Consider the following 16,348-nt stretch of genomic DNA (forward strand, 5'->3'; position numbering starts at 1 on the left):
AATACAGACACATTGTATTGCTTTGGATCCTGTGCTTGAATCCGCGGTTTCATAAAGTGAGCTACTACTGTACTAAGCCTCATAAGGAGACATAAATGCACAGGGTGGGCGTAGAAACCTCATCAATGAGACCAGTGGGGTCCACCTTGGAGAATTGCATCTGTAGAACTTCCTGCAGCCTGGAGAAAATGACCTGCGTGAACCTGGGAGTGGGGAGGAGAGAGCAGGGGCAGGAGGATGGGCCAGTGAGGGAGAGGGAGGGGGACTTTGTTCTCTGTCCCGAGGGCGTCTGAAACCATCTTATTTCACTTCCTGTATTCTTATTCTGACCTCACCCCTCTCTGATACCATCATGGCCCCTCTCCCATCATGCTTTCTCACACCCACTGCTCTCAGACATCCTGTCAGGACGATTTAATGTCCTTTTCTAACCTATTTTGCCTCCTCTTTTCCCTATTGTACCATGAGAAGTACTTCAGCTTTAGCCCAACTTTATTAATGGATAACTGACAAGACCATGATCTGTGTGTGTGTTTGTGTGTGTGTGTACACACATACACACACACATACACATGTTGTTTGCAAAGGTAGGATTAAAGGAAGATAATTAATAAATGCTCATCTCCCATACACAATGGAATGAGGATGCTTATGGTGTGACATCTTGGCAGTTGGGACTGTACAGGTTATTGGTAATTGCAGTCTCTGTGTCCTACTGTAAGTCTTCAGGACCTGTCCCATCTGTCCAACTGAGAGCTTGCACCCTGCCCAAGTGTGCCGCCCTCCCTCACCCTCCCTTCCTCCTCAGAATTTCACCATCCTACCTCTAGGTGCATAAAAAGGACTTTTGATTTTGTTGTTGTTGTTGTCCAATATTATAATTTTTTTAGATTTCCATACCTTTAAACAATATGTTTTTATATATCCACCTACATTCTCTTGTCAAATTCCCCAGAGGGTACCCCTGAAGACCTTTTTAGACTCCCAATATTAATTCATTGATAGTAATGAAATTATGGGACATCTGTCTTTCTAATTTGCTCATTTCCCTCAAAATGACCTCTCCCAGGTTCACATACATCACCCTGAGAGATGGCACTGCCTTCATCTTTCCTGTGGGATAATTTTCTGCCCACTCCTCACCTGGCCACCAAGGACACACAGGTTGTTCCCATATTTCAACCACTGAGAACAAATTTCTAACGAACATGAAACCCAGCGTCTCTTCCTCACACTGATTTAAGGTCCTTCGTGAGTATCTGCCCATATTTGGGATCGATGGATCATGCGGCTTATGATATTATTAACATTTTGAAGAAAGAGCAACTGTTTTGTGTACTGTACTAATTCATATCTCACACAGTCAAAGACTCCTTCTCTTCCATGTTCTCCAGTCACTTTTATGATCATAACTTACACAGGAAAAAGGGAGCGGTAATAAAAACATCTCCAAAGGCCCTGAGAGGTTCTGGGTATTGAATCTTCGGGGGGATATCTCCAAGTCTTAGGAACTCTCTCTCTTTATCCCAGTTCACAGCCTGGAGTCTCTTCTACATCCATATAGTGGGACTGTTAAGCCAAGGCCTAGGATATGAACGACACCTTCCCTCCACACCACCGGGAGAGTCCACTGTTCCAAAGACAGGCAATTTGGTGAGCTCTTTCACAGAATTCGACTAGCTAATGGTGTCCAATGCTAACACTATGCAATGTAAATCATTTCATAAAAGAAGAAAATCCTTTGAAGGCGCATCTAGTAAATCATGAAAGCATCTGCCGGGTCAGTTCCTGCATCTCAGGTTCTGTCCTGCACTTTCTAATGGGAGATGAGAGTGAGGTGTGTGTGTGTGGGGGGGGTAGGAAGAAGAAGGGAATGAGTGAGGGAGGGAGGGAGTGAAGGAGGGAAGGAGGGAAGGAGGGAGAATATGCATATACCTCTACAGGGCGTGTCCTTAGTGACCTACAACCTCCAACTAGGCCTTACCTCCTAGGTTCTCCCAGCCATGCCCTAGAATCATGAATCTAGTTATTGATAAGCCACGTATAAGGTTACAGCACTTGTGGCCCAGTTTCCATCACTAGCATCCAAACCTTTAACCCAGGAGGTTTCAGGGAACATCTCAGATTTAAAGGAACAATGCCAGCACACACACCTTCACACACTCACACATCCACACCTTCACACACACACACACACACACACACACACACACACACACACCTTCACACACTAACACACACACCTTCACACACTCACACAACCTTCACACAAACACACACACATCTTCACACACTCAAAAATACACATCCTCACACACTTACACACACACCTTCACACACTCTCACACATATACCTTCACACACTCACACACACATCTTTAAACACTGGCACACACATATCTTCACACACTCACACACACACATCTTCACACACTCTCACACACACATCATCACACACTCACACACACACCTTCACACACTCACACACCTTCACACACTCTTACACACATACTTTCACACATGCACACACACATACTTTCACACACTCACACACACACACCTTCATACATGCTCATACGCACACCTTCACACACACTCTCACACAAACCATCAGACACTCTCACACACACCTTCACACACACTTTCACATACTCACACACATACCTACACACTGGCACACACATGTTCTTCACACACTGGTACACACACCATCACATATTTGCTCACAAATGTTCACGCGCTCAAACACACACCTTCACACATTGGTACACACACTCACACACTCATGCACACAGCTTCATGCACTCACACATACACCTTTACACACTTAAAGATACACCTTCACACATTCACACGTGGCAAATGCTGAACAGAATAAAAGGCTCAGGATTTCGTCTTCTTGGAGCTTGATTTGAAGTCTAAAGTAATGGACATACACATTTGAAATTCAAACACCTCTGTAGTTTTACATTGTAAGGAGTGAAATAAAAAATAGTGATAATATACTCCTCTATTACCTGATTCAAAAAATGACCTTGGCATCACCGAGGAATGATTAATGTGCAAACATTTCTTTACTATTTCACTCTTTCTTCTTACTGAAAGGGGATTGTTAATATGCATTGAAATATGCACAGGTAAAATGTATACATTTATTGTTGACCAAAGAATCAGTATATTGCACAAGAATTCCCAGGCAAGTGTTCAAATCACACAGAGGCAGGAAAGTGCCTGTAAAAACAACCATGAAGTGCCCACAGAGATGTATTAGAATCGCAAAAATCAAACATTTTCAGTGAAAAAGTTTGACAACTGCACCTGTCTCACACCACCACTGCAAGTACGCAGTGCTACAAATACTTTAAAAAGATATTCAGCCATTAGGTGGGAAAAAAATGTAAACCTTCAAATCTTCAAGTTTTTTTTTTTTTTTTTTTCTGATGAAGACACAGTCCTTCCACATACTAGTGCAGTACTGAGAGCATCTGCTCAGGTCGGCGTGGACAGTCACATTGTGCCAGCTTTGTTTGTGAAGCTGGGTGTGTTGATGAGCTCAGGTCATGTCATATTTGTCTCATAGAACACTACTTAGCCACGGATTGAATCAGCTTCAATGGCTTTTCTACCGACATAATAAATCGAATTGAGTCCAATTTATAGGGGAAAAAAAAAAAAGGTCCACTGGCCTCACAGGAGCGGGGGTCAGTGACATCAAAAGGCTGGGCTGGGATAGAGCCTTCTTAAAGGGGAGTGTGTGTGGGAGTTGGGGGGACTTGTGACCATAATGGTGAGGTACTGGGGTTATAGCCTTATTTGGTGTTTGGGGCCCTGAAGGTGGGTCTTAGGTCTAGTAGTCACTTTGGAATCCGGAACTAAGAGCTGGCTTTGCCCAGTGTTTTGTGAGGGCTTTTGAAAATGTGTGCTCCTGGTCAGAAGAGAAGGGCAGGAACCTGTTGGTCCAAGCCATCTTGCCTTTATCCCCAAACCTCCAGCCTAACAAAAGAATGCAGACACATTGCAAAAGAGAACTCCAGCATGATTCTCCTGTGCCCAAGAGATCCAGTGAACTAAATGTTAATTGTATTAAGCTTCCAGAGAGGGCAAAGCAGAGATGAGAGCTTCCGGGTTCAGAAGGCAAGTGAGGGATTCAGGAGCATCCGAAGCAGCTTCCAGGATGATGGACTTGCTCATTACTGAGATTTTAATGATGGCTTCATATGCACAGATGTGTTTAAGAATTTACAAACCTGCAAGATGTACAAGTAGTTGTGTGCATTGATTTTTTGTTGTTGTTGCTGCTGTCAAGACATCAACTTAGGAAGGAAGGTTGTCTTATGAACCACAGTTCGAGGGTTCAGGCCATCATTTGGGGAAGACTTGGTGGCAGGATTGTGAGGCATCTGGTCACATGCACTCACAGTCAGGATGCAGAAAGATGAATAGTGGTTCTCAGCTCCTTTTCTTCCAGTTTATTGAGTCTGGTACCCAGGATCAGGACCTACCCACATTCAGGGTGGGTTTTCCCTCTTCAGTTCTGCTGGAAACTACCTCTGTAGGCTACTTCTCGGTCAACTCGATTCACGCTAGAGTTGTCAGAGCCGAGAAAGCCTCAGTTCAAAATATGACTCCACAAGACCAGGCTGTAGGTAAGAGTCTAGGGTATTTTCCTAATTATTGATTGATGGGGGAGGAGCTAGCGCTTTAACCAAACTTTTGGCTACTTTATGGGCTCCTCTCTCTGCCACCCTTCGCCACCCTTCAAATGCCCAACAGTAGGTAGGAGAGAAGGAAGGTTAGAGGGGATAGTGGATGCCAATACCGTTAGACTGCATCCTGCTGATTAAAGGCATCAGTCTTACTTGGGGTAAGAATGATCTACCCTGTCAGGATATCTAATTTCTTCTTGTTGTCTCGTTGTACATGATTCACTTGACAAACCGCAACAAAACCACATACTCACACATTAGTACATGCTCAGTCATCATCAGAGAGACTTCCTCCTACAGCCGATGGGAACGGATTCAGAGACCCAGAGCTAGATATTATGCACAGAGGCGGGGAGACCCTGAAACACACAGCTCTGAGGTGTCTTCATCAAATCCCTCCCCTCAGAGCTCAGGGAACCCTTCAAAAGGGGAGGCAGAAGGAATATGGAAGACAGCAAAGATGGAGGACATGAGGAGATCAAGACCTCTAAAATGACCGAGGACAGCTCATCTGCGCTCACAGAGACCGAAGCGGCAAGCACAGGGCTGACACAGGTCTGCACCGGGTCAGCTTGGTACTTTTCTGGGACTCCTGAGACTGTGAATAAGTAAGTCTCTGTTTCCTGAGCCGTTTCCTGGGCTCTTTATTTTGGTTAGTTTGTCTTGTCCAACTTTGACGTGGTGGCTTTTGTTTTCTCTTATTATGTTTTATTTTGTCGTTACCTCTTCAGAGCCGGATTTTCTCTAATGAGAGACAGAAAGGGAGTCTATCCAAGTGGGAGAGGAGATGGGGAGGAACTGGGAGGAGTAGAGGGAGGGGAAACTGTAATCAGATTACGTTGTCTGAGAAAAGAATCTATTTTTAATAAAAAGGGAAAAATTTAAAAGACTCATCTTGTTGTCAAAGGTGACTATGTCCTCAAAGCACATGGAATTTGCATCTGTGTATATAGTTTTCTTTCAACAATACACTTTATATACACCCTTTCAGTTCAAAGGCATTTGAAACTACCACATGGCTTTCGTGAGGGTGTCAAGCATCACTAGCATTGAGCTCCTGGTGGTGACCCACCCACACCGAGGGAGGAGATGGGGAATCAGAACCCAGGGGCACAGTCAATGCAACCCGCTTGACAGACTCACACATGGCTTGTCACATGATACCCCACCCCCAGTTTGCAGAACTCAGCCATGGAAACACCTGTCAAACAAACACAGATCACACAGGTCATGGACATGAGGACAAGTCAGTTCAGTTCTAGAGTTGCTCAGGGCCCCGCTGCAAGTTGACAGATTAAATATGTACACTGGAACACTGAAAAATCTTTCCAACAAAGACACATAAATCAGCAGAGCTTGGTCTATGGGAGGCAGCACTGTTGTCTCTAAGGGCTGGGTAAATGAGCAATCTTACTTTTTATCAATTTTCATAGTATATGCATTTATTACTGCTATGTTATGTGGAGATTTAGTCTGTTGTTATGTATTCTAATGTCAAGTACAGGCCCCCAAGACCTGGTTCCCAAGAAAAGAGAGTCTGCACTTAAACACAAGTCACTATGTGACCTTGTCCCCAAGTTATCTCTGATTGGTGAATAAAGATGCCGACAGCCAATAACTGTGCAGAAGAGGCATAGGAAGGGTTTAGATTGCTGGGCTTGGGGTGAAGAAGAAGCAGGAGGGGAGAAAAGAGGTAGGGAGAGAAAAAAGCCACCACGGATTAAGTGACTCATAAAATAATGGCCATGTGGGTTGGCTAATTGGAGTTAAGAGCATCCCAGACAAAGCATGAAAAAATTACTTAATGGGATCAAAAATTTCTATAATAAATTATGAATAGTGTCCTGTCATGAGTCTCTTAATTTGGGAAAATAATTCCACGGCCCTTGGATTCACAGGACAATAGTCACCTTAAATTTGAGTCAGTTCTTATGTGAACACTCTTCTTGTACTACGGAGCTATATGACATTGAAAAGTACACTGATCCTAAGTTTACTAGTTTTATAATGGGATGCCAGCATCCTTCCTAGGGTGACTCTGTGTGCTAGGCGGGATGCAAGAAGTAATGTTCAAAAATAACATTGTCATACTAATAATAACTTACAGTTTCAGAGGGTTGCATTGACATGATAAAATAGTTACAATGGAGCACACAATACCATGCTACTGTGTGCAGGAAGAAGAAGGAATTTCAAGGACTAGTTTTTTTTTTTCCTTCCCTACTTTTGCTATCTATATCTCTAGCCTTGGGGGTTGGTACTGCCCACATTCAATCCTGGTCTTGCCCCATTGAATAATCCTCCTTAGGTGAGCTCTCATAGATAGAACCAGAAACGTGCCTCACCAATCTCCTAGGCAATTCCAAAGTCAGTCACCTTGCTTCCATCCCAGTTTTCTATAGATAGAGGCAGTAGTGAAATTGAGTACTTTATAGAAACCCAAAATATAGTTTCAGTGGTACTGATAGTAAATTACATATAAGAAGGAGGAGGCGAAGGAAGAGGAGAGAGGGAAAAAGAAGGAAGACGAGAGGGAGAAAGAGAAAAGGGGGATAAGGAGTCATGGGAGAAGGGAGAGGAAAGGAAGAAAGAGTTGGAGGAGGAAGAGTGTAACCACAGGCTTTTCCACCCACTTCTGACTCTGAGAGTTAATTATACGTGAATAAATGACTAGCCCACAAGCTTTGGCTCATTACCTGACTGTCTCATAACCTAATTAACCTATTATTTCTATTCTATGTGTGCCACATGGCTACCTACCTCTTCTCAGTTTCATATGTTCATCCCCTCAGAGCTCTAGAAGACTCTTCCTAGACCTACCTCTATCCCAGAGTCCTCTCTTTCTACCAAAACTCCACCTCCTGCTTCCTGCCTTAGCTCATTGACCAATCAGCCATTTACTGCCTGGCGATGCTTCCATGCAGTACACAAGAGATTCTCTCTACAGAGGAGGGGGAAGGGGGAGGAAAAAGAAGAAGAGGAGAGAGTAGGAGGGAGAGGAGGGGATAGCAGCAGCAGCTATGTCATATCTCATTTTACCTTTATCTTATCTGTGCTGTGGTAATTATTCATTTTAAATAACAGGGTGAATAATTATTTTAAATTAACTCAAAATGGAAAACACTATGAAATCTGCACAGATGAGAACACTCTCACACACTGCATCCATATTGACAATCTTAGGCAAGAACTTGTCTCATACCTGTTCACTGCCTATGTATCCTGAGTCTTAACATCCTCTCTTGCTTCATTATGACTAGGGTAAGTAGGGAAAAAGTCCTATCAGTATCTAAATATCACTCTCTATCCAGGGATGGAAACTTTCGTGTTTCCTTGGTGTTTTTTGATCCTCAATACAGCACTTGTCATATTGCACCTAAATTTTCAATTGTTCTTTGCCTTCCTCTGAGACCTAACAAGGCTTGGCTCATACTTTTATCCCTGGCAACTAACACTTTTCTAATTCACTGCAAGGATGAGACAAAAAAAAAAAAGGAATGATATATGAATCAACGTGTGGATCATTACATATCATGTCTCCAATGAGAGCCCTAAAGACCAGAACAGAAGAAACATGGTCATGAGAAACCCACTCAAGGTCAGGGAGGGACCACTGCATCTCTACGAGGTTGGCAGACCCCAAAATGCAAACAACTGCCAACCTCTTGAAGGTCATGCTTCCTGGTAAAATCACACTGCAGGATGCTAAGCCTGAAACACTGACGCCAAAACTAACTTTTTGGCTGACTCATCTCCTCTGGGTGGGAAGCTGAGGACCGCCTCTGGCATCAGTTCCTTTAACACTAATTATCAGGCCCACACCAGATTAAATTCAAAATAGAGTGGCCGGGTCGGGCAATCTACTTAAACTTTAATAGAAGTTAATTATTCATTGATCAAACTCATTTATACCTAATTAAAGTTTTCCTGCATTAAAAAAATACAAGCTAACCTGGATTCTGCCCCTCTCCCTGAGGGCCACCTGGTGCAGAGACAAATGACTAGCCACGACATTCCTGCTATATGACAAGCAATTGCATTTGAGGCATAATTCAACTATGTGACTTTACTATCTTTATGTGACTCCGACTTCGGGTTAGTTTTGAAGCCCAAATGCTACCTACAGTCTGACAATAAACTGACATAGCTTCCTTACCAGAACTGAGATTCCATGATGGCACTTCGGGTTACATTCCAGGAGCAAGAGCACTCTGCTCTGCCATATTTGCAGCAAAACAATGAAAACCTGAGACTTAGTGTGGATCTGCCATTTCACCATTTCACGATCCATCCATATTCCATTCTCTCTGAAAGCCTACAAATGGCAGGGTTTTCTGTGCAATAGGAAAGTGGCATCCTCTCTCTGGAAAAAGAACATATGTTTATCCTAAAAAGGGGCTCTGTGCACTTCGCCGCGAACAGCGTCACGAGATGCCACTTCCATGTGGTGCTCTCCTTTACAGAAGGTTTTCTAATATGGAACACGTCTCAAAGCTGTAGGTTTCTGTTTTGGGAATAAAATTTCTCTTCCAAAGGTACATCTTTGAATCTCTTGTTATCTTGGGAACAAAGTTAACACTGCTATTTCCTAACGTCATACATTCCCAATCGATACAGCTCTCTAAAAACACCCACTGCTATGAATACATGCCATAGAGACCCTATATTTTCAGAGCTTAATGCTAAATCATTTGTATCTTTTGATCAACTGTCGGATAACAACAATGCCTTGCTGTGTAGCCTGGCTGATGTAGAATTAATTCTCTATGTAGAGCAGGCTAGCCTGGTCAAATGTGGTCCAGCTGATTTCAGGTTCACAGCAACAAGTCTCTCTCTCTCTCTGCACCCTAAGTCATAGAGTTATTTTTAGCTCTTAGATTGGAGTTGAACCCTCAGGCCTCTGTGCACATAAAGGTTTCCATTGCCTGGATTTATAAGGTAGCAGGTGCATAGGTTCTGCAAGCATACTTAATTTTTCCTACGATCCATGAATAATGATTTCTTTAAACTTTTGAAAGGGGCTATAGGCAAAGTATGAACTGACCTTATGAACTCTTGCTGCCAAGTTCTTCTTACACATGTATACATACAGATTCAAATTGTTATAATTCTATATTTATGCTTATCTTTCCACAAAACTAAAAGAAAAAGTTGCTTTGTTCTTCTTTGCACCAAAATTATAAAAAAAAGCCAGTATAAAATATTTCCATTTTTTTAAATGTAAGTAATATGACAAGTGGGTAGACTGTGGATGGATGAGCGGACAGAGGCAGGAAGTGGCAGAGTAGACGTGTGGATAAATGGGTGGGTTGTTACGTGGATAGGCATGAAATCATGAGTGAGTGAATGTGTGAATAGATGTAAATAATAGGCTAATGGATGGATAGACAGATGAGTGAACTGGCAATGAATGACAGGATACGTAGGAGGATAGGCCAGTGGGTGGGTGAGCAGATGGTTGAACGGGTGAATAGATGGACATAGAATTAAGTCAATGGATGAGTGAGTGGATGGATGGATGGATCAGTGCACAGATAAGTCAACTGATGGGTAGATGGATAGAAAGTGAGATAGGTGGACAGATACATGAATGAATGGACAGATAGGTAAAGGCGTGAGTGGATGGATGAATGCATACATGGATAAACAGATAGGTAAATGTAATGGTGGATGGATGAACACAGGGATAGGTAAGTGAATGAGTGGGTGGATGCCTGAATAAGTTCTTATGTTGTTCAACTGAAACATTTGACAATCCATACTTATTCCGTTTCTTCAGACAAATCATTGTCTGAGGAATACCTTTTTAAAGGGTCCTGCTTTATATGTTAAGTTAAAGGTTTTTAGGGGGGGGGCCTAAGAAACCTTGAATTGTTTGAACACTTTTGCCAGAGGGGGCAAGTAGCCATGGAGAACTTAGAATCTCAAGACACCGGATGGCTGAGTGTCCTGAACATAAGCAGAATCCTAAATGCTCCCAAAATATCACATTTTAACATTTGGTATTAAACACTCACTAAACCAGCCACAGAAGGGAATTGTGTTTGTGATCTTTCAAATGTGACTGACGGAGATCTCTCAGAGCCAGCAGAGGAAAATGTGGGTCAGTCACGTAACACCACTGAAGCAGCCCTGCTCTGGATCTGAATGGTGCTCCCCTGGTGCTCCCCAGGTATGCTGAATCAGCTTATTACCCTTCTATGCAATGACTTCCTCCCACAGGCCTCAAGGAAAATGCAAATAAATAAGTAAGTAAACAGGGTTTCCACAGTGGTTTTGGTACAGGTCACAGCATCCCTTATTTTACCATTATCTTCCTTTAAAGCTCATTTAACCAGGGGTCTAAAATAAAAACAAAAAACAAAGCACAAGTTGGAAGCTGCTGTGCATACAAGGAGGATATTTTTATTCCTTTGAAAAACATGAATCCTAACTTTGAAAGTTACAGCCTGTGTCCAGCCAACCCTGCTAGTGTGAACACCATTAATAAGAAAAAAGTTGGTTTTCAGACTTATAAATGTTATTAGAGGGTTAGGAAGAAGGCTAAGTAGCAGAGAATACTTGTGCTCTTCCTGAGGACGCAGGTTCATTTTCCAGCACCCATTTCAGGACATGCACACCTGCCTGTAACTAACTCTGCCGAACTCCATACCTGCATATAAGTGGTACACACTATGATAGATTTTGTTGTTGTTGTTAATTATAGCATTTATTCTTAATGACATGGTAAACAAAGAAAGGAGAAATTTTACCTTTGTTAGATATCCACGGTCTTTTTATGTTCATGTATTGTATTAATGTTTTAGCATGTATGCATATACTTAAGCACACAATATATACACACAAATACATACACATACACACATGCAGGTGCACAAATAACATGCATACATACACATGCATGGGCACACATAAACACATACAACATACATACACACAACACACATACCACATACACACATATATACAACACATAATTCACATACATACAAGCACACATAACACACTCATACACACCCAACACACATACATATAAGCACACATAATACACATACACATATACACATATACACACATACATACATATACACATATACATACAACACACATACCCACAACACATATACATACACAAATACAGATACATACAACACACATACACACAACAATACACATACATATAACACAGATACACACAACACATATACATGCATACGCATATACACACACATACACACATATACATACATGCAAATACGCACGCATCATAGTGCACATATGGAAGTCAGAGGATAGCTTGAGAAGTTGGTTCTCTCCTGCCATGTGGAACCTGAGGATGACTCAGGTCATTGGGGTCACCAGATCATTTTCAGTTGAGAATTTAATTTCTTAAAAGAGAGACACATACTGATAATGAGCAGAGCACCACACCGTCACGAGAAGTGGCCATCAGTAGCCAGTTTCCAAAGTAAAGACAGATAATCAGCCTCTGCAGACATGTCTCCCTGCCCACCACTCACGTCTTTCTGAGTAGATTAGCCCACAAGTGCATCTCACCCACAGGAGCTCAGGGGCACTGGGAAGTCGATACTACATGCACAAGGTACGAATCACCCCAGTGTCTGTCACCAACTCTTGCCAAGTGAGATTGCTTTCATCATCATTTAAATTCACTGAGAACTAAAAGTTAACTTCTGGGCAATTTAAATAATGAAAATAGAAGCATGTGCATGCTCTAAGCTAAGGTCCAACACTTGGGCAACTTTGAGAGTGTGCAGAAAGCATATGAATCTCCATGGAGGTGAGTAAAGGTGCTAGGCACGCCTCCCTCCCCCAAAGTATTTGATCAAGAATACACACGCTATGGACACTGAGATGAGACAGCTTAGAATCTGCTAGATATTGTCTCTAACAAGGTAAGCATTTCTAGCTTCAGAGATGTGAGCACTTGAGTCTATTTTTTACCAGTCATGAAAATGTCCATTGGAGAGCTTCATAAATGAGCTCCTTTTACTCCATTCTTCTCCTCTTCTTCTGGTTTTAAACAAATGCCCTGTGTTAATTCCCTGTACAAAGTCACTCTCTCTGTCATAACTCCAAGCCCAGAATATCCTCCCTGTGGCAGCCTGTGCCAGGAAATGCTTGAGCGGTGGTCATCTCTGAGACAGGCTTTTAAAAAGCAGATTCCACCTGCACTGCTGTGGAGAGGGTGGAGGGAAAAATCATGAAGGGGTTTCCTAGGCACAACCGGGTCTCTCGAACAGCAAGAGATAGCCTTACTGTAAACTCTCTGTCTTCCTCCATATTCCAGCTCACCAAGTTCCACAAAGGGAAAGGGGTCAAAGCAGAATGTAACACCGCTGTGTCTTTTAAAAGCTGGAGAGCTGTCTAAGTCGGCCAAGTGCTTGCAGCACAAGTGTGAGGAACTGCATTCCATCCCCAGGACCCACATAGGCATGAGTCCTGGTGCATGCTTACAATCCAGTGCTAGGATGGCGGGGCAAAGCAGAGAATGGTAGATCTCTCAGGTTACTAGACAGTCAGCTTTATTGGACAGCGAGTCTCCAATCCTAATAAAAGCCCTACTTCAAAACACAAGGTGGACAGCGCCTGAGCAAAGATATCTAAACTTGATCTCTGGCCTCCATGTGTGCTCCCTCTCCTTCTCCCCGTCCCCCTGCCTCTCCCTCTCCCTCCCCATACCCCTCCCTCCCTGTCCCTCTTCCCCCTTCCCCCATCTCTCTCACACACAAATTGTGTCTGCACACATGCTAAGCAATGGACATCATCAAAGCCAAGCCATTCGAACCACCATCAAAAGCCATCATCAAGAATATATGCTGAGGTTCCAACTGTCATTCTTAATCTGATCCAATCACAGCATCAACCTTTGAGGAAAGTAGAAAAAAGCGGCGCGGAGGGGGGGGGGGAGGCTTGGGTTGATTTAAATAAGTTTTAAGGAAGCTTAGGCACATGAGAAGGTAATGTTCCTTACAGCAGCCAGTCTCCGGGACTTCCATGGAGCTGGACCATCCCCACAGTGGGCCTCCCATGACTACCCACGCACAATGATTGCCCTCTGGCCACTCTAGCAAGTCTCCATTGCAGATGTAACTTCTTTCAGAATACCCAGAACTGTGAGCCAAGCCGTCCTCTTCCTCCTCATGCTCCTTCCTCAGCCATCACCTAAGCAAGCAGATGTGCTCTGGCCTGAAGCCAGGGAGCATGTAGCAGCTGGGTCTCTCCATCCTGTGTGACCAGTAGTGTCTCTCAGGACTGTGCACAGCTTCTCAGAGGAGCATCCTCCCCACCCCACACACACACACTCCTTGGTTCTTTTCCAGATCATTTCCCACAATTTATTTTTCTATAACCACAGCTGCTCTCCCGAGTCTTTCCCATTTTCCCTGTGGCAGGCCCCATCTACATGTCAGTCCAGGAAACTCTGCATCTCGTCTCTCTCTCTCTCTCTCTCTCTCTCTCTCTCTCTCTCTCTCTCTCTCTCTCTCTCATGCATTTTTAAGGGCTGCTCACAGCCACCTTCCTTATGTGCCACCTACCTGCTGTAATCTTCACCTAAAGTGCTCTCTCATCAATCTAGTGTCTCAGCTTCAAAGTCTAGCACCAATGGCACTTTCTCACAAATCCTTTCTGAGAGCTTCTGGGATAAGATGGGTGTTCACCATCTACTCTACACATGCTTGCCTCCAAAGGACTTTCTGTGAGCAAGGTGCATGTGAGGAGAGCCACAACTTTCTTTCCCATTTACTTCCCTGGTATCTTTTCACATAAGAAAGATAAAGAGAATCAGTGGCCAAGTTAAGAAGTGTGCTTCCCTCCTGGGGAAGACCCGAGGGGTAGCATTACCACATTGATTCTGTATCCTGCTAGGTGGTTAATGGCTGTTGTGACTGAGATCAGCCACTCCGAGTACCAGGCAGAGTTGGGCTATGCTGTTTCTGTAGGTGGCATCAGAAAGGGGTTGCTCACAGCTGTCTTGTATGTCTTAATGTGGAATGCAAACATGATAGTCTACAGAGTCCTGAGTGGCATTTAAAGAATTTGTATATCCATCTTTCCCTCAGTTATCATGAAATGGACCATGATGCCCTTTCCTTTCAGGTTCCATCTGTTAGGCTACAAAGACAGAAGAGACAAGGTCAGCTGAGCACATGGCTGGTCTTAGAACGTATCTCTGGTTCTGATACAAACCTCTGAAGTTTTAGAAAGCAATTTATTTTTTCAGCTTTTTATACTCCCCTTTAACGACTGTGTAAATTTGGATGTTCTTGTTCAGTTCTGTAGTTTCCCTTTTAAGGGATGATTTTATATCCTAATTAAAGCAGACTGCCTAGTCTTGATTTTTGGTTTGTATCTTTGGCAAAGACTTTAGTTAAACATGCAAAATAAACCAATTTAGAGATAATAAATGTTCACCATTGAGAGAAACATAAAGCAAACTCATTTTTAGACTTTCTTTTCTTTAACACTCGCAAGTTGAATTAACATACTAATCAAACATAAAACCAGCTTGAATATCAAATATCTATGATTTTTTGTTGTTCTTTTGTTATGTTTCTTTTGATTTTTTTTCATTTTGGGTTGTTTTGTTTTGTTGGGTTTTTACATGTTTTGTGGGTTTTGGAGTTTTTGTTTGTTTTTTGTTTGTTTGTTTGTTTGTTTGTTGTTTTGTGTTCAAGCATTTCCCCTTTCTTTAGAATAGATGCAGCAGGAGTGTGCAGAGGATCAAACTTAACAAAACAAAATGTCTTTAGATGTCTAAAGAGCAAACAAAATACAAGCTGAAGGTCAGAAACCAACGTGCTTCCAAATGAAACAAAATAGATACATAAAGCAAACAGTTTAATTCTAAAGCAGGTAGGGGGAAGGGTCAGGAAGGAGGTGTAACCTACCAACTGGATCCTTAAACAGTCAGGTCAGATTAAAGAAATGGACCATTGACCAGACCAAGCAAATCTGAGAAAATCTTGAAAAGATCTCACAAAAATCCAACTGAGAGGATAACACCAGACAGCAGGAACTCAATGAGTCCATGTGGCGCCTCTCTTCCCATCAGGCTTCTCCTCCCATGAAAAGTGGGTCATTCCTGGAATCCAACGTTAGCTCCTGTAACTGTACACACACACACACACACCACACACACACACACACACACACACACACACACACACCACACCACACCCCTATAGACACGAGATAGTTGATTCTACAGACTCTGAGTGTTTATGGCTCAGGATCACAGATCTAGGTTTCCCAAATTACCTGTTCCAGTGTGGTGACAGATGAATGAAGTTTTTCCGGTAATAGAACAAAGAACATCATAGATCAAGACACCTTTTAAGTACATGGACTGAAATATTAAATAGGTAGTTACGGCAAAGCAATGAAAGCATTGTCAGCCTCATGCATTTGTGGCCTTTTGATTGGTGGGTACCAGATGTCTGCACACTCCAAAGGATTTATTTACCTAATTCATTTACATAAAGATGTTATGCCAGATACAAGAGGGGGGAGGAGGAGGAGGAGAAAACGAAGAAGAAGAAGAAGAAGAAGAAGAAGAAGAAGAAGAAGAAGAAGAAGAAGAAGAAGAAGAAGAAGAAGAAGAAGAAGAAGAAGAAGAA

This window comes from Mus pahari, chromosome 21, assembly GCF_900095145.1.
Source record: "Mus pahari chromosome 21, PAHARI_EIJ_v1.1, whole genome shotgun sequence".
NCBI lineage: Eukaryota > Metazoa > Chordata > Mammalia > Rodentia > Muridae > Mus > Mus pahari.